This window comes from Anomaloglossus baeobatrachus, chromosome 8 (assembly GCF_048569485.1).
Source record: "Anomaloglossus baeobatrachus isolate aAnoBae1 chromosome 8, aAnoBae1.hap1, whole genome shotgun sequence".
In the NCBI taxonomy this organism is placed as follows: Eukaryota; Metazoa; Chordata; class Amphibia; order Anura; family Aromobatidae; genus Anomaloglossus; species Anomaloglossus baeobatrachus.
This window is the reverse complement of record NC_134360.1, coordinates 251,006,763-251,031,873: the sequence shown is the minus strand read 5'-3', so window position 1 is coordinate 251,031,873 and position 25,111 is coordinate 251,006,763. Positions and strand designations below refer to the sequence as shown.

Genomic DNA, 25,111 nt, shown 5'->3' with positions numbered 1-25,111 from the left:
TCTTTCAAGAATTGGTGAACGACGTTTTCCGGGACCTTCTTTACGTCTGTGTGGTGGTGTATCTGGATGATATCCTTGTCTTCTCTCCGGATCTCCAGACCCACAGAGAGAACGTGCAGCTGGTTCTACAAATACTGAGAGAGAATCGTCTGTACGCCAAGTACGAGAAGTGTGTCTTTGAGCAGTCTTCTCTCCCCTTCCTGGGTTACATCATCTCCGATACCGGACTGCAGATGGATCCAAAGAAGGTCTCCTCCATTCTCAACTGGCCTCCTCCTTCTGGACTGAAGGCAATCCAACGCTTTCTGGGATTCGCCAACTACTACCGCCAGTTCATCCCTCACTTCTCTGCTCTGACCGCTCCTCTCTCCGCCTTGACCAAGAAGGAGGCTAATCCAAAGGACTGGTCACCTGCGGCCGACGCCGCGTTTGGCTCTCTGAAGCGGGCATTTGCCTCCTCTCCTGTGCTCCATCGTCCGGAGTTAAACCGCCAGTTCACCTTGGAGGTGGATGCCTCCTCCTCGGGAGCCGGAGCAGTGCTCATGCAGAAGTCCTCCTCCGGGAAGATGGTGACTTGCGGTTTCTTCTCCAAGAGCTTCTCAGCACCTGAACGCAACTACACCATCGGTGACCGAGAGCTATTGGCAGTAAAACTGGCTCTGGAGGAATGGCGCTACCTTCTGGAAGGAGCAGTGTACCCCGTAATCATTTACACGGACCACAAGAACCTGGAATACCTGCGGTCCGCTCAGCGACTGAACCCACGGCAAGCCAGGTGGTCCTTGTTCTTTGCCAGGTTCGATTTCCAGCTCCATTTCCGACCCGCGGACAAGAATGTACGTGCTGATGCCTTGTCCAGGTCTTTCATGCCCATGGAGGAGGAGGAGGAGACATCCCAACCCATCATCTGTCCTAGTAAAATCATTCCGGTGGCTCCAGTCACCCTGGCCCAGATACCGCCCGGGAAGACCTTTGTCTCTGAGACTGATAGGCAAAAAGTGTTACACTGGGGTCATGCCTCGAAAACAGCCGGTCATGCTGGTCAAAAGAGAACATGGAGTGCGATTGTACGTCATTACTGGTGGCCATCCCTTCGCACGGACGTCGCTGCTTTTGTCTCTGCCTGCTCCTCTTGTGCCAGGAACAAGACGCCCAAACACCTGCCATATGGCCGTCTTCTGCCTCTGCCTATACCTTCAGTTCCGTGGCAACACATTGCAATGGACTTTATTACGGACTTGCCATTGTCCTCCGGACACACAGTCATATGGGTCGTGGTGGACCGGTTCTCTAAAATGGCTCATTTCGTCCCTATGGCTGGACTGCCCTCTGCTCAGGAACTCGCGGACGCCTATATACATCACATCTTACGCTTGCATGGCTTTCCATCACACATCGTGTCCGACAGAGGAACTCAGTTCACCTCCCGCTTCTGGAGGGCTCTCTGCAAACATCTGGGAGTGACTCTGGACTTTTCTTCTGCCTACCATCCTCAGTCTAATGGCCAAGTGGAAAGGGTCAATCAAATCTTGACCTCCTTCTTACGACACTACGTCAACGCCCATCACGACGACTGGTCCACGCTTCTTCCTTGGGCTGAGTTCTCCCATAACCACCACGTCAGTGAGTCCTCCTCCAGCTCTCCCTTTCATGTCGTTTACGGACTTCAGCCCTCCGTTCCATTGCCTGTATCTCCTTCTTCGGATGTCCCTGCTGCTGATGCTGTAGCCCGTGACTTTGCAACCATTTGGGACTCTGTCAAGGCGTCCCTTGGGCGTGCTACCCTGCGGATGAAGAGACATGCAGACAAGAGACGTCTGGACCCTCCGTGTTTCTCTCCTGGTGATCTAGTCTGGCTTGCTTCCAAGTACGTCCGATTGAAGATACCATCCTACAAGCTGGGTCCTCGCTACATCGGGCCGTTTAAAGTCCTCAGCAAAATCAATGAGGTCTCCTACAAGCTCCAGCTCCCGGCCACGATGAGGATACCCAACTCCTTCCACGTCTCCCTGCTCAAGCCGGTTGTCCTTGGTCCCTTCTCCGCTGCTGCCAGTTCGGCTCCTCCTCCTATAGCCGATGACGACATCTATGCGGTAAGGGATATCGTGGCCATGAAGACCGTACGGGGTCGACAGTTCTTCCTGGTGGACTGGGCAGGGTATGGTCCTGAGGATAGGTCCTGGGAGCCACGGGAGAATGTGGGTACTCCGCTGATCCGTGCCTTCCTGTCCCGGTTGCGGGGAGGGGGGCGTGGGGGGGGGGGGTACTGTCACGCTCCCCGGGTCCCCTGCGCTGCTCCCCGGCTCACCTGTCACGCTCCCCGGCTCCCCTGCCTCACTCCCCGGTTCCTCAGTCCGGTGTCCACCGCTCCCCGCGCTCCAGCATCCATTGCCGGCGCTTCCCAGGCGTCCTGGTCCCCGCTCCCGGCGCCCGTCGGCGTCTCAGCCCCAGCCCGGCTCTGCTGCTTCCTCCTCTCAGCTTCCTGCTCTGGCTTCTGGCACCTGGGCCGCACGCATGCGCATTAGGGCGCGCGCGCGGTCATTGACCCTTTCTTAAAGGGCCAGCGTCCATTGACAGGAAATGAAGCACACAGGTACAGGGTATAAAGGGGTTTAATGTCCAAGTGGGCGGGGCCTGATCTTCGTGTTTCCCAAGCTAGGAGTCAGGTCTCCTTGTGTCTTTCTGCCATACTTACGTATCTCTCTTCTAGAGCCGATCCTGCCTCGCCATCCGGTCCTGCCGCATCCCGCACCCCGAACGCTGCTTATCTGCCATCCTGACAGTCCGTACCATCTCGGATCCCTGTGGTGACCCGTCATCTCGCTCCAACGGTTCCGGACTCCGCCTGACATCATCTCGGCTTCCGAACCTGAGCTCCGTCACCCGGACTACCATCAGTGACTCCGTGGTCCCAGGGACTTCTCCATTATACTCTTGTGCACGGACTGCCCTGCTACCTGTAGTGCTCCAGCTACCGGACCCCTTACCATCATCAAGGAGTTCGGCCCAGTGGATCCACCTCCTGGGTCTGCCCGTCCACCTGGCCCTAACAGCCTCACAGTCCCCTGATCTGAACATCATTGAAAATCTGTGGCTAGACCTCAAGAGAGCAGAGCATGCAAGATGACCAGGAATCTCACAGAACTGGAAGACTTTTCCAAGGAAGAGCAGTGCATGCAAGATGACCAGGAATCTCACAGACTGGAAGATGTCTCCAAGGAAGAGCAGTGCATGCAAGATGGCCAGGAATCTCACAGAACTGGAAGACGTCTCAAAGGAAGAACAGTGCATGAAAGACGAGCCAGACATTTCACAGAACTGGAAGACATCTCCAAAGAAGAGCAGAGCATGCAAGATGAGCCAGGAATCTCACAGAACTGGAAGAGTTTTCCAAGGAACAACGGATGAAAATCCCTCCAACAAGAATTCAACAACTATTGGCTGCTACAAAAAGAGTTCTCAAAAAGCTCCTACTAGAGCCAGCTCCACTTTCATCTCTTAGAGTGTCACAGAGTTTTGCACAAACTTCACTAATTGTCATGACAGCATTGGGCACTGGTCAGATTGCAGATGCTAACACTCTTCACGATGGTTTCTCTGGTGTCTGCGATTAATATAGGCAGACTCGGGCATCGACCTGCTGTGTCCCGATTCATAGGCAGGTTACTAAGAGTTAATCTCTGCTGCTCTGCTTGCTACTTTGGTCATATCTGCTCCCCTCTTGTTTATGCTGGTTAAAACCTTCCACCCATGCCGGCTATAGTTTATTCTATGTTGGTCTGGGAGGTGTAGTGTCTTTGATCACATGTGGTGGGGAGGCCAATCATTTCTGCTTCCCTTCTGTTTTAGGTGAATGAAATATACTTCTCATTCCAGCTATAGCTTATATGTTTGTCTTTGAGGTGTAGTGTCCCAGATTCTTTGGTGATAGCTGCGCTCTTTGCTTAGTGGAGTTGTGGAGTTTACCCCCATTTTGTAGCTTCCTTCCTGCTCTTGTTTTTCTCCTGAATCTCTTATTGTCTTTACGTGTGTGTGTGTGTGTGTGTGTGTGTGTGTGTGTGTGTGTGTGTGTGTGTGTGTGTGTGTGTGTGTGTGTGTGTGTGCGTGCTGTGTAACAGAGTTTTGGTTCTCCCTTGTTTGTCTTTATCTGGGGTTTACATCACACTCCTGTCCCTCCCTGGGGGTAGGGCGAATCAGATCAGGACTAGACAGGACCAGGGCCAGGAAGGAGACTCAGGCATCTCCACCATCAGGAGTATCCCTGTGATTAGGGATGACCATGGGCCCACTAGCTTGTGGGACAGCTTACGGGCCCCTGTATCTCAAAGTCTTCTTAACATAGAGTCTCTTTGCCGTGGCTCAAAGAGGGTGCTGCAGTCATCCCCAGGTCCTCCTCTGTCACCGGTGGGACTCAATGATTGGCCCAACTGAAGAAAATAGAAAAGCAAAGCCCCAAGATGCCCGTTTTAACCACAATTACTAGAAGGCAAAACTTTGCATTCACGTCACATTTGATCGTACGTCTTATTTTATCTAAATATTTAGAACGGGCACATTTACAGCTTAGAATGAAAGCTCATTAAAAATTATTAATGTACAGATCTAAAATCCCATCATGGGTATTTATGTACGATACTTGATGAGAATAGAGATGTGCTTTAGAAATAATGACAGATTTGAAAGGCTGACACCAAACTCTGCCGAGCAGATCATTTACTTTTTACATCTAAGGCCCCTGGTTCCAGCCTTCTGCGAGAGAACAGATAACAGCTTTGCTCATCCAAACACAAAAATAGTCATTTCCCCCGAGATCCCTTCCCAGAAGACACGGAAATACAGAGTTTGCTGACGCCCAATGGCAAATGATCACGTTTCATTCTTAATAGACAGTTCCGCTGGGATCCCACTAATGGCATTTCTGCAGCATTGTATGGATAGTCTTCTCTGTGTAGGTTAATATCTGTGCTGCATCTGTCATGCTTCTGTTTTATGAGTTATGAATAGCTATCAATCATGGGTAGGATGAAGTGAAGCATCTTGTAATTCAGAATGAATTGTAAAATGGGTGGAGGAGGGGGATGCAAAGTGATTCAGTTACTCGGTATCTAGCCGAGAGCAGGCGGGGCTGCCATGTCACAATGAAGGGCATAGATCTGGTTGAGCAATAATCCCGGAATCGCCCCAGTGACCCTGACATTCCTCTATACAGGTAATAAATCTATATGACGATATAAACAGCAAACAATGTAAACAGTGATGATCAAGAGGTATCTCATCGATACTTGTTGGCCACTACAACATTTCAGGAATTTTCATGTTTGTTAAAGGGTTAATTTTGACTTTTAGGATTGCTATCTTCAAAAGGTGGCACTAGAGGTCGTCTACTTCCTCACTGATGAGACAATTTGCACTTTTTGGGTAATCTTGATATTGGTCTACTGGTTATTAGTAGAGACGAGCAAATACATTAAATTCTACTCAAATGTTACAAAAGTTTGCATTCCACAGATTCAGCAAATTCACTTTTCTGATCCAAAAAAGGCCATTTAAGGTTAAAAAATACTTACCGTATACTGACCTTACCGCTCACCTATCTGGCCCTTTGCTCTTCACCGCTATCCCATCTGGTTGTTGTCATATGTGGCACCCCTGAGGCTCTGGTTGCCACAGGGTACTGCACCTCAGTTAAGGCGCGGTATCCATCTTTAATAAGGGGGGTTTAAACACTGGTGTTCCACATTCATACTCTACATACAGCTTAGGAGCCTTTACACAGGGTGGGATGACTCAGGGTAGATAGGGGGGGTGGCCATCATGATGCATGGGACTTCCCCGGTCACTGAAACCAACCACCTGGGGGATGGGTTCCACTTTGGGGTAGAAGTAGGCACAACACACATCAAAAAGAGAGACCAGTCAGGACCATAGTTCTGACAAGACACTTCTGGAACTCTTGGCCTTTAGTAGACCTGGAGATTGGAGCAGAGCTGAGCATGTGTACCTAACTACTGAGGGGGGGGGGGGGGGGACATCCTAGAAATAGGACATTCTCTCTCTTTTTCCTCAAACACCGGTGGTGGCACCTTACATGCTTGGGATTGAGCGGAGCCCATGATGGCAAAGAACAGCACTTGGGTGCAGCTTTAAATCGGTGAGTAAAAGAACCTGGAAACGCAGTTGCCAACTTAGACTCTGTTTAACGACGCCGTTGCCCCGCGCTTCGGCGCTTCCAAGGGACTGCCATTTCCTCATCATCCACCCGCCTGTGGGGAGCGACACCATCCCACCTGCCATAACACCTGCCCTGGCGAGGAATTCTGCAGCAGCGGCTACTCCCTGGACGCATACCACAGGTGGCGTCATGACAAACTTTCTCCAACACCCCGCTATCCCTTCCCAACGAGTAGGTTAACCACCTGCCCCATGGGGCGCTGCACATATGTACTGATCTCCATTGTTCGTGCTGAAATCTACAGACCTCTCACAGTGAGTCAGGACTTTCAGTGGTTCTGCGCATGCGCGTCATGATGTTGGATGTGCTTGTGCTGAACCCTCCCCGGCCTCATCAGAGCTGGATGTTCCGGCTCAGTGTGAGAGATCTTGGGATTTCAGAATAATTGGAGGGGTCATAAGATGCGGTGAGGACTGAACAGATGATGGTGAAGAGCGTAGGAGGCGTAGAGGTGTGCAATAAGGTGAATGTAACGATTTATTTTATTTTATAATACAGTTTGATCCTTAACATTTCCAAACAAACCTCTGAGGCCTTCAGAGAACAGCAGTAGTTCTACTGAGAAGAATAATGGGGGTGGATCAACTATGCTTTGGGGTTGTGTTGTAGCCAATGGCACGGGGAATATTTCACGGGTAGAGGACAGGATGGATTCAATGAAATTTCAACAAATTCTTGTTGCAAACATAACATTATCTTTAAAAAAGCTGAAGATGAAAAGAGGAGAAAGGAGGAGAAAAGAGGATGGCTTCTACAAGTGGATAATGATCCTAAATACACGTCAAAATCCACAAAAGACGACCTCAAAAGGCACAAGCTGAAGGTTTTACAATGGCCCTCACAGCCCCCTGATCTGAATATAATTGAAAACCTGTGGCTAGACCTCAAAAGGGCAGAGCATGCAAGACGACCCAAGAATCTCACAGACCTGGAAGACATTTCCAAGGAAAAGCAGTGCATGCAAAATGGGCCAGGAATCTCACAGAACTGGAAGACATCTCCAAAGAAGAGCAGTGCATACAAGATGAGACAGGAATCTCACAGAACTGGAAGACGTCTCCAAGGACGAGCAGTGCATGCAAGACGAGCCAGGAATCTCACATAACGGGAAGATATCTCCAAGGAAGAGCAGTGCATGCAAGATGAGCCAGGATTCTCACAGAACTGGAAGACGTCTCCAAGGAAGAGCAGTGCATGCAAGATGAGCCAGGATTCTCACAGAACTGGAAGACGTCTCCAAGGAAGAGCAGTGCATGCAAGATGAGCCAGGATTCTCACAGAACTGGAAGACGTCTCCAAGGAAGAGCAGTGCATGCAAGACGAGCCAGGAATCTCACAGAACTGGAAGACATCCCTAAGGAAGAGCAGTGCATGCAAGATGAGCCAGGAATCTCACAGAACTGGAAGACGTGTCCAAGGAAGAGCAGTGCATGCAAGATGAGCCAGGAATATCACAGAACTGGAAGACGTGTCCAAGGAAGAGCAGTGCATGCAAGATGAGCCAGGAATCTCACAGAACTGGAAGACGTGTCCAAGGAAGAGCAGTGCATGCAAGATGAGCCAGGAATCTCACATAACTGGAAGACATCCCTAAGGAAGAGCAGTGCATGCAAGGTGAGCCAGGATTCTCATAGAACTGGAAGACGTCTCCAAGGGAAAGCAGTGCATGCAAGACGAGCCAGGAATCTCACAGAACTGGAAGACATCCCTAAGGAAGAGCAGTGCATGCAAGATGAGCCAGGAATCTCACAGAACTGGAAGACGTGTCCAAGGAAGAGCAGTGCATGCAAGATGAGCCAGGAATCTCACATAACTGGAAGACGTGTCCAAGGAAGAGCAGTGCATGCAAGACGAGCCAGGAATCTCACAGAACTGGAAGACATCCAAGGAAAAATGAATGAAAATCCCTCAGACAAGAATTGAAAGACTCTTAGCTGCTACAAAAAGAGTTTACAAGCTGTGATATTTGCCAAACCGGGTGCTACTAGGTAATAACTATGCAGAGTGCCCAAACGTTTGCATTGGCTCATTTTCCCTTTTTATTAATTTAAAAATGTAAAAGATGAAAATACATTTTTTTATAGAATACAAAGGGAATGTGTCAGCTTTAACTTTATGCCTTTTACAGATCAGTTCATCTTTACTTTGCTTAACGGTTCACAATAATAGTAATTTTGACCAGGGGTGCCCAAACTTTTGCATGCCACTGTAGTATTGTAGTATTTTTGGTGATTATTTTTATTATTGAACAAGTACAGAGCTGTCAGTGAATCCAACAGGTGAATAAACCTAAATATTTAAGAAATTACATGTAAGATTTTATCTTTCTTAAGACAATTTCTATGTATGCTACATATCTCAATATTGAATAGTGACAAACATTGCACACATAGCTGAAATGTATATTTTATACTATGCCACTTCTCTGACTTTGCCGAGTTTTATGTGTGCAGCCATACACATATTTATACTAGTGAAGCCCATCAGTATACCCTCACGGTATAGTACACTTTCAAGGCCCTTACAGTGCCCCTCTACATAGTATGATGCCCCCACAGTAGCCCTATGCAGTATCGTCACCTTACAGTGCCCAACACAGAATAATATGATGCCCATAGAATGCCCCATACAACATTATACCTCCATACTACATTTTCCCCACACAGTATGACGCCACAATAGTGCCAAACACACATAGTATATTGCCCCCACAGTAGACTCCTGTACACATAATATGATGCCCCCACAGCCCCCCAAACAGTATAATATATTGCGCTCCCACAGCCCCCCATACATATTATGACGCCCCCACAGTCCCCCACACACAGTATGCTGCCCCTCACATACCCCCACAGTATAATTCATGATGCTCAGACAGGCCTACTCATGCCCCCCAACATCCCCTACAGTATGATGTCTCAACAGTCCCCCACTTGGTATAATTTCCCTGCATCCCCCCACACAGTATCATTTTCTCACAGCTCTTCACACAGTATGATGCCCTAACAGCAGCCCAGATGTAGTATGATGCACCTACTGCTCCCCAAAACCACCCGCACACAATATGATGCCCCCACAGGCCCCCAAACAGTATAACGTATTGTGCTCCCACAGCCCCCCATACATATTATGATGCCCCCACAATCCCCCACACAGTATGATTTTCTCACAGCTCTTCACACAGTATGATGCCCTAACAGCACCCCAGATATACTATGATGCCCCTACAGGCTCTCCCACACAGTATACTGCTCCCCAAAACTGCCCACACAATGAATGATGTCTCCACAGCCCCCCGCACAAAGTAAAAAAAAAAAGGATCTGCTTTTCCTCTAAAAATAAATCTTTTGGGCTGTGGCTTGTATTGCAGCACATCCCATTCAAGTGCATAAGGCAGGGCTGCAATACCAGATACAGCCAGTAGACAAGGGTGGCGCTGTTTTCGAGGGGCGGGGGAGCAAACCCTTTTCCTATTCCCATCACCCGTTTTAATACTTTATACAAAAATGTGAAGAATCCAATATTGTGATGTTTTCCCCTTTTTAAACAGTTGTCACCTATATTTTGAAGTAACATTTGCAGCCCTTTAATCTGCAGGTTTTGTGCCGACTTCTGATCCTTGGTCAAGTAGGAAAATAAGTCTGAGCCGAGCAATACATTAATGTGCTCAGCCTGACCCTGGTGAGCGGCGGAGCTCGGATCTATCGTGATGGGGGCAGAAATCACACACCTTCCTTCTAACACAGCCACATCTCCAGATTTAGTTAATCCCAAATTGAACTCACAACATGAACTATAAGCTAGCAATGCCGCACCGCTGGAAAACAAACCATGATTTGCTATATGGTTATTTAGTAAACGCCGCTGGTTTTTGGATGAAAAGTTGATACTTTATTTAGCTAAAATGAATACGTTAGATAATACTGTATATAGTTGTAGTATTTGGATTTTTGTTTGTTGCCCCCTATAGAATGAGTTATCTGAGAATCTGTCAGTGAGCTCGTACTAACAGAGAATTTATAACTGTTATCTGTCTTTTTCTGAGCTCCTCTCAGCTGATTTTTTACTGTTATCTGTCTTTTTCTGAGCTCCTCTCAGCTGATTTTTGACCAAGGTCTACACCAAAGTTGAATGTACAAAGCAACAGCAAGTCTCTAAAATAGAGGTGGAGAATCTTTTTTCTGTCAAGGGCCATTTAGATATTTATAACCTCATTTGGGGGCCGCAGAAAATGATCAACTTGAAAATGATCCTGTGATATTTGGTCACATATTTAATTCACTTACCCCTAATGAGTTAGTTGAAACATGTTCTCTTTGGTGCAACTGTGATGTTTGGTGGCTTTGATCATGCTGCTATTCTGCTTTTTTAGATTTCTGTTGGTCTGGAGCGTAGTCGACTCCGATAGGTTTTTGAAAGAACTCGCAGTAGTAACTTGTACTAAGCACAGATGTGTATTACACTTCAGGTCTCCTCACAGTGGCAAATACATCACTATTCATGTTACATTTTAGAACCCAAGTAGTTGGAGGTCTGACGTATACATCACATAGGAGACACTGAGACTGGTGTATATACATCACATAGGAGACACTGAGACTGGTGTATATACATCACATAGGAGACACTGAGACTGGTGTATATACAACACATAGGAGACACTGAGACTGGTGTATATACATCACATAGGAGACACTGAGACTGGTGTATATACATCACATAGGAGACACTGAGACTGGTGTATATGCATAACATAGGACACGCCAAGACCACTGTATATACATCTCATAGAACACACTGGGACTGCTGTGTATACATTACATTGGAGGCACCGAGACTGCTGTATGTACATCACATAGGAGATACTGAGACTGCTGTATAAACATCACATAGGAGATATTGAAACTTCTGACTGTGTATCACGTAGGAGATACTGAGACTGCTGTACAGACATCACATAGGAGATACTGAGACTGTTGTATAAACATCACATAGGATATATTGAAACTGCTGACTGTGTATCACGTAGGAGACACTGAGACTGCTGTACATACATCACATAGGAGACACTGAGATTGCTGTTATACATAACATAGGACACACCGAGACTGCGGTATATACATCTCATAGAAGACACAGAGACTGCTATGTTTCATTGCATAGGAGATACTAAAACTACTGTATACATCACATAGGATGCACAGAGACTGCTCTATACACATCACATATTAGATACTGAGACTCTGCTGTATACATCACATAGGAGACAGCAAGACTGCTGTATTTACATCACATAGGAGACACCAAGACTCTGCTGTAAATTATCTATTGGATTCAGCTCCGGTGATCGGCTCGTCCATCCGAGCAGATTTATTTTCTTTCTCTGAAACCAATTGAGCGTGTCCTTGGCCGTGTGTTTGGGATCATTCTCTTGCAGAAATGTCCTCCTTCGTTTCATCTTCATCCTCCTGGTAGATAGCAGCAAATTTTTATCAAGAATGTCTCATTACATTTGTTCACTTATCCTTCCTTATATGAAGTTTCCAGTGCCGTTTGCTGAAAAACAGCCCAACACCATGATGTTCCCACCTCCAAACCTCACTGTTGTTGGTATTAAGAGGGTAATTTGGCTTTTGACTTGATCATGTTGTGTATTACGGCATCCAAAGTGTTCAATTTTGTTCTCATCTGACCAGACTATATTTTCCCAGAGTTTCACAGACTTGTCATCTAAATGTTGTTGAGTTTAAATGCTTTATATGCTCTAAATGCTCTTGAACCTGCTTTTTGTTCAGCAATTGAGTCTTCGTTAGTGAGCGTGCATACAGGAGCGTGCAGACAGACCGTGGAGGGTGAGTTAATTACTTATTGTTTTTTTTTTTTTTCGAAACAATTGCATCTGCTGCAGGTGGTCCTTGGCTCTTGAAAACTCTTCTGATAATTCTTTATCACTCCTCTGAAATCTTGCGGGGAGCAACTGGTGGTTGGCGGCTTATGGTAAAATGATAAATAAATCTTTATTTTTATATAGCGCTTACATATTCCGTAGCTCTTTACATACATCAGGAAATCTGTCCCCATTGGGGTTCACAATCTAAATTCCCTAGCTGTATGTCTTTGGAGTGTGGGAGGAAACCGGAGAACCCGGTGGAAACCCACACAAACACGGGGAGAATATACAGACTCCTTGCAGATGTTGTCCTTGGTGGGATTCGAACCCAGGACCCCAGCGCTGCAAGACTGCAGTGCTAACCACTGAGCCACCACAAGACTGCAGTGCTTACCACTGAGCCACCACAAGACTGCAGTGCTAACCACTGAGCCACCGTGCCGCCCATGATAATCTTTCTCCTTTTGGATTATAGCCCTAACAGAGCTCATGGGAACCTTCAGTAGTTTAAATCTAAAGAACAAAAGATAGGAGTGTGAGCCGACAGCACAATAACACATAAAGGTGATAAATAGTAGGAAGGAAAACTTACAGCACAGGTGGGAGGCAGATCACCTTTTACCCCTTATCGTTGTGGATTGATGAAGCTTCTGTAACCAATGCCATCAGTATATTTTGCAACAATAAGGTTACAAAGGTCTTCAGGCAGCTCACTGGTTTTACCTATCATGAGATGTTTCTTGTGTGGCACCTTGGTAATAAGACACCTTTTGATAAGCCATACGTAGAACCAGCTGATATTATTTTTCACTAAGTGGTGGGATTGCTTTCTAATTATTGATAGATTTCAGCTGGTGTCAGTACTTTCTATGGCTTTTTGCCTCTCTCTTTCTGAATGTGTTCAATACTTTTTTTCTGTATCATTTCTCATTATTATACATCATTACATTTATAGACATCTATGATTTGATTTATTTACTTGTGTGGATTGGATGGGTTGTTACTGAAACCTGGTGAGAAATTCATGTCAATAACACCATTAGGAATATATTTACTTAGAACATTGGTGAAGTGTTCAATACTTATTTCACCCACTGTATATCATAGAAGAAACTGTGGCACATACATTACAGGAGACATGGGGCTATATATACATCAATGAAAACGCTGCATCTGCAGTATATATGTGAAGCCCCTGGACTATCAGGTCGTCACAGGGTATTGCACAATATGCCCTCCCGTGCAGTATCCACCTCCATCTTCCTTATGGGTCCCTAACAAAATGGTGTTGCCTACATCAGCTAATCAAATCCTAGATACACCCTGCACCACACCCACCAGGCACACCAGTGGACGGCTTGAGTGGAATAGAGTCGCCCACCTGGGGGTCAGGGAGGGGAGGTGAGGAGTGTAGTCAGTAGTTGAACAGTTGTTGAGTAGCCCTTGAGCTGTGGAGGTCGGGAGCGGGGACTCCCAGAAGGAGACTGTCTAGGTGGCAGGCAGTGGTCTGGAACTGAAGGGGTTGGACCCCCGGTCGAAGGGGATCATGGCAAGGGGCTCAGATCTGTCGAGCAGGACAGTCGGTGGCCTTGCACCATCACCGGGCTGGGACCAAGGCGCAATGAGAGGGATAGGACTTTCCATTCAAAACGGTCCAGAAAATCCCAAGCGTAGGCCTGAGAGCAAGCTCCCACACTTAGCCACAGTGGGGAGCGGGACCCGGCAAGTTTCACACTATTGGGACCACCAGAGAAGTAAACTTAGTGCCAGGAGGCAAGTCACGGATCACCGGGCAGCACCACTGGGGACGGGACCCGAACTAGCTCACCTCAGTGGCAGCGGTGTCCAGAGATTTGGTTTACTCGGTTGTCAGTGTCTGCTTAATGGACTGAGTGAGTACAAGAGTGATCCCTGCATCCCATGGCCTTAGGGGTACTTTGCACGTTGCGACATCGCTAGCATCGCCTAGCGATGCCGAGCACGATAGTCTCCGCCCCGTCGCAGATGCAATATCTTGTGATTGCTGCCGTAGCGAACATTATTGCTACGGCAGCTTCACACGCACTTACCTGCCCTGCGACGTTGCTCTGGCCGGCGACCCGCCTCCTTCCTAAGGGGGCGGGTCGTGCGGCGTCACAGCGACGGCACACGGCAGGCGGCCAATAGAAGCGGAGGGGTGGAGATGAGCGGGACGTAAACATCCCGCCCACCTCCTTCCTTCCTCATTGCAGGCAGGACGCAGGTAGGAGATGTTCCTTGCTCCTGCGGCTTCATACACAGCGATGTGTGGTGCCGCAGGAACGAGGAACAACATCGTATCTCCTATTGGTGCGACATTATGGAAATGACCGACGCTACACAGATCACCGATTTTCGACGCTTTTGCGATCGTTTATCGGCGCATTTAGGCTTTACACGTTGCGACGTCGTTACCGGCGCCGGATGTGCGTCACTTTCGATTTGACCCCGACGATATTGCAGTAGCGATGTCGCAGTGTGCAAAGTACCCCTTATTCTCCACACACTGAGTCCCGGGGGATTTCCCCTACTCGTGGAGGGTTCTAATACCTTGCTGCCCTGTTCCATCATCCCCGGGTACTCCCAAAAGCAGCGGTGGTACTCCTAATTACCACGCACCACGGGTGGCGTCACAAACTCTATAATCCCTTGTAAATACCCCCCTTCATTTGAGCGGCTGCACGACCCCCGAGTCTGGAGCCCTTCGAGCCACTGAGAACCCGGATCCGAGCAGCCCAGCTGCTGTCACGGGGGCGGCACATATACAACACAGGAAACTCAGGGGCTGCCACTGCCGTCTTCATCTAAGGGATGGGACCACATTGCGTGCTAACTCTGCCCACAAAGTATGTCCTGAGGCTGGCACTGGCCGCGTCAGGACGGAATCTTTCACTGTATGAGCCTGCAGCGTTTAGTAGTGAATGCTCACAGTGCAAGGAGGAATTAAAGGACCAGCAGGTGGCAAAACGCAGTTACCGGCCCGAGGACTGTGGTCCTTGGGAATCTGCCCAGAGGCCAGAGAAAAGGTCATCACCTCAGGCTGGAGATCACCCACCGTTGCTCTAAGAGGAAAACAGTGCAACATTTTGAATGGAACTTAATTGTAAAAATTAAAAATGTATAATAGGGCAAGTAGAAATAAAGTAGGTGGTAATAAGTTACTTAGCTTGGTTAGTTCAGGTGGACTTACGATAACCTGCACTAACCAAGTTCACCTGCACTAACCAAGCTAAGTAGGTAACATAATACCACCTGCACTATTTCTACCTGCCATATTATACATTGAAGAATTAGTAGAATTTGTACAGGGCGAGCAAGGGACGGCCACCATGGAACGGAGGCACCACTATCCTTTAGGGTGTAAATCCTCCATTGGTAGGCAGGTATATCAGTTTCTTAGGGAAAGTGCAGTTTTAATCACTTGGTTTATCACACATTTTGCTAAATGTCTACTTTAATGTATATCTATTAAAGTTTGACTTTAAGTGTATCTGCTTTAGGCCCCCTTCACACGTCCGTGAAAATCACGCACGTGTTTCACAGACGTGTCAAAGGTGTGCACTGTCCTCCGTGTGCCGTGTTTATGGCACACGTGTGTTCTCAGTGTGTTATCCATGATAACACACGGAGAACAGGAACTTTCTGCTCACCTGTCCCTGGCGTTGCTGTCCGTGGTGCTGATCTTCGGTCTCCGGTCCTGCCGACTCCCCGCTGCTGCTGCTTCCGGCCCGCAGTGGAGTGAATATTCATGAGCATAATGAGCGGGGGTCGGAAGCAAGTGACAGCAGCAGCAGAGACAGCGGTGCTGGAGAAGGTGAGTATAGAAATTCTTTTTATTTCACAGGCACGTGTGTTTTTTCCGGTGTGTGTCACATGGATCACATCTGTGTGGTCCGTGTGACACCCGTGATGCCGGAGAAAAATGGACATGTCTACGTGTGGAGCACACAGACACATATATGCTCCACACGGACACATGGTCAATGGCAAAAGATGTATGTGAGCGCAGACCCATTGATTTTAATGGGTCTACGTGTGCCCGTGTCTCCGACCAAACACGTACCGGAGACACGGACATGTGAAGGAGGCCTTAAGGGAATTTTCTGTTGTTTTTTTTTTCATTTCTTGCAATTGCCATTGGTGCATTGTAGAACTGGAGAACTGTAATTTTGCAAAAAGAAAGCCACCTCTATCGGCTCCATGACACATGAGCCTATGAGCAACGGCACTTGTCGGATCATTCACAGTCAGGATCTAAGGAGGTGACAATATAACATTTTTTGACCCGATACATCCTTTCATTTTATTTTTTTTCATAAAGTACAAATTTATTAATAATGACTAAAGTAACAAAAGTGCAAAAAAAGTGAGTATTTTAGTTTGGATAGCCATTTATTGGCCTTAAGCATTAATAAATGCTTCTTCCTATTCATCAGGGAAACTTTAATTTGCAGAGGTGTTTTTTTCCCTTTGCTTTATTCCTTGTTTTCCAGCCATCAGCTCGCTACTACTGTAACTGACAGGCGGTGACCCCGGAACGGTCCTTCCATCTGTCCTGTTACCAGTCCCCAGGTACTGACTGTCAGCGCAGGACTTCACCACAAAAGTTCAGTTACAAAAAAAAAGGATTGTCACACTCAGCGTTAACTGTGAGAGCACAAAATAACAGCGGTACATCGGCACTGCTACATCTGCACAGACTTATCGGAATAGCGGCCTTTACAAGTGAGAGGGATTCATCCACAGCCTGTATTATGTCCCCAATCATACATATTACGTCTCCCCCTTGTGTCACCCATTCTTTGTTCATGTCCCAGAAGTCTCTGTCTTTGACCCCACTTTCAACTAAAACATTAGTGCACGCCCTCATCATCTCCCGCCTAGATTACTGCAACATCCCTCTCATCTCGCACTCTTCCCTGCAATCCACCCTTAAATCTGCTGTCCCGTTAATTCAGAAGTCTTTTCCTCTTAAGGCCGCTTTACACGCTGCGACATCGCTCAAGCGAACTCGTTGGGGTCACGGAATTTGGGACGCACATCCGGTCGCTTTAGCGATATCGTTGCGTGTGACACCTTTGAGCGATTTTGCATCGTTGCAAAAACGTGCAAAATCGCTCATCAGTGACATGGGGGTCCATTCTCGAATATCGTTGCTGCAGCAGTAACGAAGTTGTTCCTCGTTCCTGCGGCAGCACACATCGCTCCGTGTGACACCGTTGCACAGCTTCTTTCTTGGGGTTATATTTGACTCCGATCTCTCCTTCACTCCGTATTCAATCGCTCATGTCACCTCCACCTCCAAAACATCTCTAGAATTCTACCTTTTCTTACTTCGACTTTGCAAAACTCTTACCATCGCTGCTATTAATTCTTACTTGCACTTTTGCAACTCTCTACTAATCGGTCTCCCTATTACTAAACTATCCCCTCTCCAATCCATCCTGAATGCAGCAGCCAGGATCATAATCCTTTCCAACCACTACAGTCATGCCTCTGCTCTGTGCCAGCCATTGCACTGGTTACCCATTCGCTACAGAATACAAAACAAACTGATCTCTCTCACCAACTAAGCTCTCCACAGCTCTGCACCACCTTACAGCTCCTCCCTCATCTCTGTGTTATCACCCCACCTGTGCCTTCCGTTCTACTAATGACCTAAGACTGTCAACCTCAATAATCCACACCTCTCACTCCCATCTCCAAGATTCCAAGACTTCTCTATCCACTATCCAGGTATCTGTTGATTTGTGTTTCTCTGTAATGTTCATGTCCTCTCTGAATTGTAAAGTTCTGCAGATAATGGAATACTAAATAAAAATTATAATTTTTATTCTCCACTGGCACTGACTGGTCACAGATGACTTCTGACGGAGATTCAGCAACTTCCGCTGATGTCACATCTACAGAGCAGCAAGTAATATACCCTTTTTATCTGTCACGTCTCTTGGTCTCCATATAAAGTGATGAGGCATTTTTGGTCATTCTCAGCCTTCAGGTTTTGAGTATGACCACATCAACCTCTACAATCTGTATAGTTATACTCTATTATTGCAATATCAAGGGGTATGAAATGACTGAATAGGGACACCTATACTGGCCCTCAGACTGGGGTCTCTGCGCTGTCCCTTGTCTCAGAGGTACACTTGATGGTAGTGAGGTCTGAACCCCCAGCGTGACCCTGACTCAGATCCGAGCCCTGTTCTTACTCCCCCTCTCCCCCACCCTGGGGACGGGCTGGACACACCGTAACAAACCCTACAAATGACACGGACAAGGGAAAAAAACAAAACTCACATATATATACATATATATATATATATATATATATATATATATATATATGTCTCAAATACACATTACACACAAACGAGAGACTATATGTGTACGGCAGGGAAATAAAGTACAAGGAAGAAAGTAAACACACAACGGGGAAACTTCCACACCACTGAGACCGCAAACTACTGGTCACCAAGAGTAGGTTCACCACAAAGACCGGAATCGCAGGAGCATAAGCTAAAGCTATAATCGGCAGCAAACAATCAGGCTTCCAAGCCTTAAATAGGGGGGAGACAGCTGAATAGGAATTAGCCAGCTGAGTGCCAAGGAGCTGCACACCACTCCACAGGAATTAACTGCTGCATGACTGGAAAGTAGTGATAAAGACTCAGCTGATGCCCGGTTGAGGCTGAGCAACTTGCCTGTCGAACTCTGCAATGTGAACAGAGTCTGCCGCCGCCGCTGCCGCAGCGCCCCACCAGTGTGGACCTGAACTCCACATGACATGCAATTTCGCTCCTTTTCCGGGATCCCCTCTAAATACCCGCAGGTCTCTCGTAAACCATGTGAGTGACATGCAGCGCTGGAAAAATCCAGATAACTAAGCGGCAGATTAATGGCTTCTCTGATATTATTATTCACTGTAGGTAAAACAGAGCTCCATGGAATATAATGAAATGCTGAATGCACTGCCCTCCCCGCAGCCAACTGTTCCTGCCCGGGGCTAGGACTCATCCCCCCTTTTATTTCCGCTGTAGTCGCATTTAGGAATTTCGCCAGATTAAAAGAAACTTTTACCTCTATTAAGCCCAGATCCCCTTTCAACGGCCGAAAGCCTGAGCTGTAACAGCATCCGCTTTGCTGCTGCACGGGCTCCATCCATCAGGCTGACAGAGGAATCCGATGGGCCAGTCATATTGTCTATATTTCATACACAAACATCAGGCTTGCTGACAGCACTTTGCACACTCGGAAATTGCTTTTGCTGTGATCTGAATTTCAACTAGAGCCGTGATTTTTTTTTCCCTCCCTCTCTTCCTTGTCTCTCGCTGCGCGACCCTCTGGAATACCTCCGTCGCCAAAGAAATAGCGCAAAAAATGCACGGCACCTTCCGCCTCCGCTTACTTTGTCATTTCTTAATTTGTCATTACGTAGAGACGTTATGGCGTTTTTTGCATTTTTTTTTTCGCTTTTTTTCCAGTGCCTATGGTCACAGCGAGCAGCCGGGTATTACAGATGCTGCCCTATGGCCCCGCTGGAAAATGTGTTTCATGAAGGAGGCAGTTAAAATGATGACACTGTAAAAGGCTGGGGAGACGTTATAAGTCTTCCTCGGCAGCTGGTTATAATCCCGTCTATGGCTCAACGCCTGGACTGTTGTTATCGGGGATAACTGACAGGCTATTTAAGCAGGTTGGTTAACTATTCCGCCGTAGAAGGAGGGGCGCGCTAAAGGATTATTACTCCATAGAGGCTGTCCGGATGATTGAGGTAGCCCCCATTGGTTACAATGTACCCACACTCCTGTCTTTTTCCCTTTAGTTTTAATACCTGGTGTATTTCAGTCTCATAATAACCCATCTACAACGCCCGCCCCGGCCCGGTCACACAATGGATTGTCATTACTTTTTAGTTGCCGTAATATATATTCAAGTAGTACACAGTTAAGAAAATCCATCTTGCTGAAAGTCTGCGTAGAATGGCTGCATAAAAACACACCGAGCTCTGGGGAAAAGGGATGCGGAACGCAATGGGATTTATTATTTTATCGGTCCATACAATGGGAAATGTTGTATCATGGGATAGTATAATAAAAAGAAAAAAATAATAATAAAAAAAAAATAAAATACTTCTGTAATGGGATTCCTATATATTCCCAAACTGTTTACAGTGCGAGCAGCTCCCTACTGTTTACAGTGCGAGCAGCCCTCTACTATTTACAATGCGAGCATCCCACTTCTGTTTACAGTGCAAACAGTTCCTTACTGTTTGCAGGTCGATCAGCCCCCTACTGTTTACAGTGTGAGCAGCCCACTACTGTTTACAGTGCGAGCAGCCCACTACTGTTTACAGTGCGAGCAGCCCCCTACTGTTTACAGTGTGAGCAGCCCACTACTGTTTACAGTGCGAACAGCCCACTACTGATTACAGTGCGAGCAGCCCACTACTGTTTACAGAGCGAGCAGCCCCCTACTGTTTACAGTGCGAGCAGCCGACTACTGATTACAGTGCAAGCAGCCCCCTACTGTTTACAGAGCGAGCAGCCCACTACTGTTTAGAGAGCGAGCAGCCCCCTACTGTTTACACTGCAAGCAGCCCCCTACTGTTTACACTGCGAGCAGCCCCATACTGTTTACAGTGCGAGCAGCCCTCTACTGTTTACAGTGCGAGCAGCCCCCTACTGTTTACAGTGCGAGCAGCCCCTTACTGTTTACTGTGCGAGCAGCGCCCTACTGTTTACAGTGCGAGCAGCCCACTACTGATTACAGTGCGAGCAGCCCACTACTGTTTACAGTGCAAGCAGCCCACTACTGTTTACAGTGTGAGCAGTCCCCTACTGTTTACAGTGCGAGCAGCCCACTACTTATTACAGTGCGAGCAGCCCACTACTGTTTACAGTGCAAGCAGCCCACTACTGTTTACAGTGCGAGCAGCCCCCTACTGTTTACAGTGCGAGCAGCCTTCTACTGTTTACAGTCCGAGCAGCCCTCTACTGTTTATAGTCAGAGCAGCCCCCTACTGTTTATAGTGCGAGCAAGCCCTCTGTTTACAGTGCAAGCAGTGCACTACTGTTCACAGTGCAAGCAGCCCACTACTGTTCACTGTGCGAGCAGCCCACTACTGTTTACAGTGCGAGCAGCCCCATACTGTTTACAGTACGAGCAGCCCTCTACTTTTACAGTGCGTGAAGCCCTCTACTGTTTACAGTGCGAGCAGCCCCCTACTGTTTACAGTGCGAGCATCCCTCTACTGTTTACAGTGCGAGCAGCCCTCTACTGTTTACAGTGCGAGCAGCCCTCTAACATTTACAGTGCGAGCAGCCCCCTACCATTTACAGTGCGAGCAGCCCACTACTGTTTACAGTGCGAGCAGCCCCCTACTTTTTACAGTGCGAGCAGCTCCGTCTGGATTTTATGGCAGTAACTACCAGGGGAGTGTCTATGGTCCTGAACAATTACCGGAGTAGGACATATCTATTCCCTTACTGGTGGAGTAAAGTTAGTTCGACAATTTTCTGTTCAGCCCCCAAGTTCATTTTTGTACAGTGTGTGATATACTTCTTTATTGTGATGACTGTCACTAGGTGGCATTAGAAACTACTTGCATGCAGTACATGGAGAGGTAGACAGGCCGAGGACATATACCAGGAGGCCACAACAGTACACAGGGGACAGACAGAGACGAGGTCATATACCAGGAGTGCACGACAGTAGACAAGGGGCAGACAGACGAGGTCAAAATACAAGCTGAAGGTCAGGTTTCCAGGAGAGTATGTACAAAATACAGGGAGCAGGCGGGGACGTGGTCAGGAGTAAGTCCGAGGTCAGAAGCCAGGAAGTCACTATAGAAACAGGGGGGACAGGTCAACAGCAGTCCGGCATCAAGTGGCCAAGCTCTGAACACTGAGCACCACTGGAGCCAACAGCACAACTGCGTCCTGAGCTAACACCCTCCCTAATGAAGCAGAGGAATCACCAATGAGAAGCATCTGTGTGATCACTTCCCAGGACAGCGTGAAACCCAGTGCTTGTAAAACAACCAGCAGAGCATTCATCCTGCAAAATGCTCTGCACCATAGGCAGCATATACCGGCTCTGCAGGAGAGCATAGCAGAACGATACAGAATGATCTGCACATAGGAATCGTGACAGATATCCTTGCACTGTGCATTATTGCCTTATTGTGATATCACTGTGTGCATTATTCCTTTATTGTGATATTGATATGTGCATTATTCCTTTATTGTGATATCACTGTGTGCATTATTCCTTTATTGTGATATTGATATGTGCATTATTCCTTTATTGTGATATCACTGTGTGCATTATTCATTTATTGTGATATCGCTGTGTGTATTATTCCTTTATTGTGACATCACTGTGTGCATTATTCCTTTATTGTGACATCACTGTGTGCATTATTCCTTTATTGTGACATCACTGTGTGCATTATTCCTTTATTGTGACATCACTGTGTGCATTATTCCTTTATTGTGACATCACTGTGTGCATTATTCCTTTATTGTGATATCACTGTGTGCATTATTCCTTTATTGTGACATCACTGTGTGCATTATTCCTTTATTGTGATATCACTGTGTGCTTTATTCCTTTATTGTGATATCACTGTGTGCATTATTCCTTTATTATGATATCACTGTGTGCATTATTCCTTTATTATGATATCACTGTGTGCTTTATTCCTTTATTGTGATATCACTGTGTGCATTATTCCTTTATTGTGACATCACTGTGTGCATTATTCCTTTATTGTGACATCACTGTGTGCTTTATTCCTTTATTGTGACATCACTGTGTGCATTATTCCTTTATTGTGATATCATTGTATGCATTATTCCTTTATTGTGATATCACTGTGTGCATTATTCCTTTATTATGATATCACTGTGTGCATTATTCCTTTATTGTGATATCACTGTGTGCATTATTCCTTTATTGTGACATCACTGTGTGCATTATTCCTTTATTGTGACATCACTGTGTGCTTTATTCCTTTATTGTGACATCACTGTGTGCATTATTCCTTTATTGTGATATCATTGTATGCATTATTCCTTTATTGTGATATCACTGTGTGCATTATTCCTTTATTATGATATCACTGTGTGCATTATTCCTTTATTGTGATATCACTGTGTGCTTTATTCCTTTATTATGATATCACTGTGTGCTTTATTCCTTTATTGTGATATCACTGTGTGCTTTATTCCTTTATTGTGATATCACTGTGTGCATTATTCCTTTATTATGATATCACTGTGTGCATTATTCCTTTATTGTGATATCATTGTATGCATTATTCCTTTATTATGATATCAGTTATATGCATTATTCCTTTATTGTGACATCACTGTGTGCTTTATTCCTTTATTGTGATATCACTGTGTGCTTTATTCCTTTATTGTGATATCACTTATATGCATTATTCCTTTATTGTGATATCATTGTATGCATTATTCCTTTATTGTGATATCACTGTGTGCATTATTCCTTTATTATGATATCACTGTGTGCATTATTCCTTTATTATGATATCACTGTGTGCATTATTCCTTTATTGTGATATCACTTATATGCATTATTCCTTTATTGTGATATCATTGTATGCATTATTCCTTTATTGTGATATCACTGTGTGCATTATTCCTTTATTATGATATCACTGTGTGCATTATTCCTTTATTATGATATCACTGTGTGCATTATTCCTTTATTGTGATATCACTGTGTGCTTTATTCCTTTATTGTGATATCATTGTGTGCTTTATTCCTTTATTGTGATATCCCTGTGTGCATTATTCCTTTATTGTGATATCCCTGTGTGCATTATTCCTTTATTGTGATATCCCTGTGTGCATTATTCCTTTATTGTGATATTACTATGTGCATTATTCCTTTATTGTGATATCACTGTGTGCATTATTCCTTTATTATGATATCACTGTGTGCTTTATTCCTTTATTGTGATATCACTGTGTGCTTTATTCCTTTATTGTGATATCACTGTGTGCTTTATTCCTTTATTGTGATATCACTGTGTGCATTATTCCTTTATTGTGATATCATTGTATGCATTATTCCTTTATTATGATATCAGTTATATGCATTATTCCTTTATTGTGACATCACTGTGTGCTTTATTCCTTTATTATGATATCACTGTGTGCATTATTCCTTTATTGTGATATCACTGTGTGCATTATTCCTTTATTGTGATATCACTGTGTGCATTATTCCTTTATTGTGATATCACTGTGTGCATTATTCCTTTATTGTGATATCACTGTGTGCATTATTCCTTTATTATGATATCACTGTGTGCTTTATTCCTTTATTGTGATATCATTGTGTGCTTTATTCCTTTATTGTGATATCATTGTGTGCTTTATTCCTTTATTGTGATTACCCTGTGTGCATTATTCCTTTATTGTGATATCCCTGTGTGCATTATTCCTTTATTGTGATATTACTCTGTGCATTATTCCTTTATTATGATATCACTGTGTGCTTTATTCCTTTATTGTGATATCACTGTGTGCTTTATTCCTTTATTGTGATATCACTGTGTGCTTTATTCCTTTATTGTGATATCACTGTGTGCATTATTCCTTTATTGTGATATCATTGTATGCATTATTCCTTTATTATGATATCAGTTATATGCATTATTCCTTTATTGTGACATCACTGTGTGCTTTATTCCTTTATTATGATATCATTGTGTGCATTATTCCTTTATTGTGATATCACTGTGTGCATTATTCCTTTATTGTGATATCACTGTGTGCATTATTCCTTTATTGTGATATCACTGTGTGCTTTATTCCTTTATTGTGATATCACTGTGTGCTTTATTCCTTTATTGTGATATCACTGTGTGCTTTATTCCTTTATTGTGATATCACTGTGTGCATTATTCCTTTATTGTGATATCACTGTGTGCATTATTC

At 45.6% G+C, this 25,111-nt stretch overlaps 1 protein-coding gene and 1 long non-coding RNA gene across 8 annotated transcripts in view; one reads left to right on the top strand and one right to left on the bottom strand.

Moving 5' to 3' along the window:
* Nucleotides 1-19,365, bottom strand: part of LOC142249008 (uncharacterized) — a 106,786-nt gene extending 87,421 nt beyond the window's left edge. Inside the window, exon 1 of the long non-coding RNA XR_012724976.1 lies at nt 19,218-19,365. This is a non-coding gene — a long non-coding RNA (uncharacterized LOC142249008). The remainder of the gene's footprint in view (nt 1-19,217) is intronic.
* LOC142249007 (cytosolic carboxypeptidase 6-like) overlaps nt 1-25,111 on the top strand; it is a 2,064,630-nt gene that overhangs the window by 1,761,583 nt on the left and 277,936 nt on the right. The window lies entirely within an intron of this gene.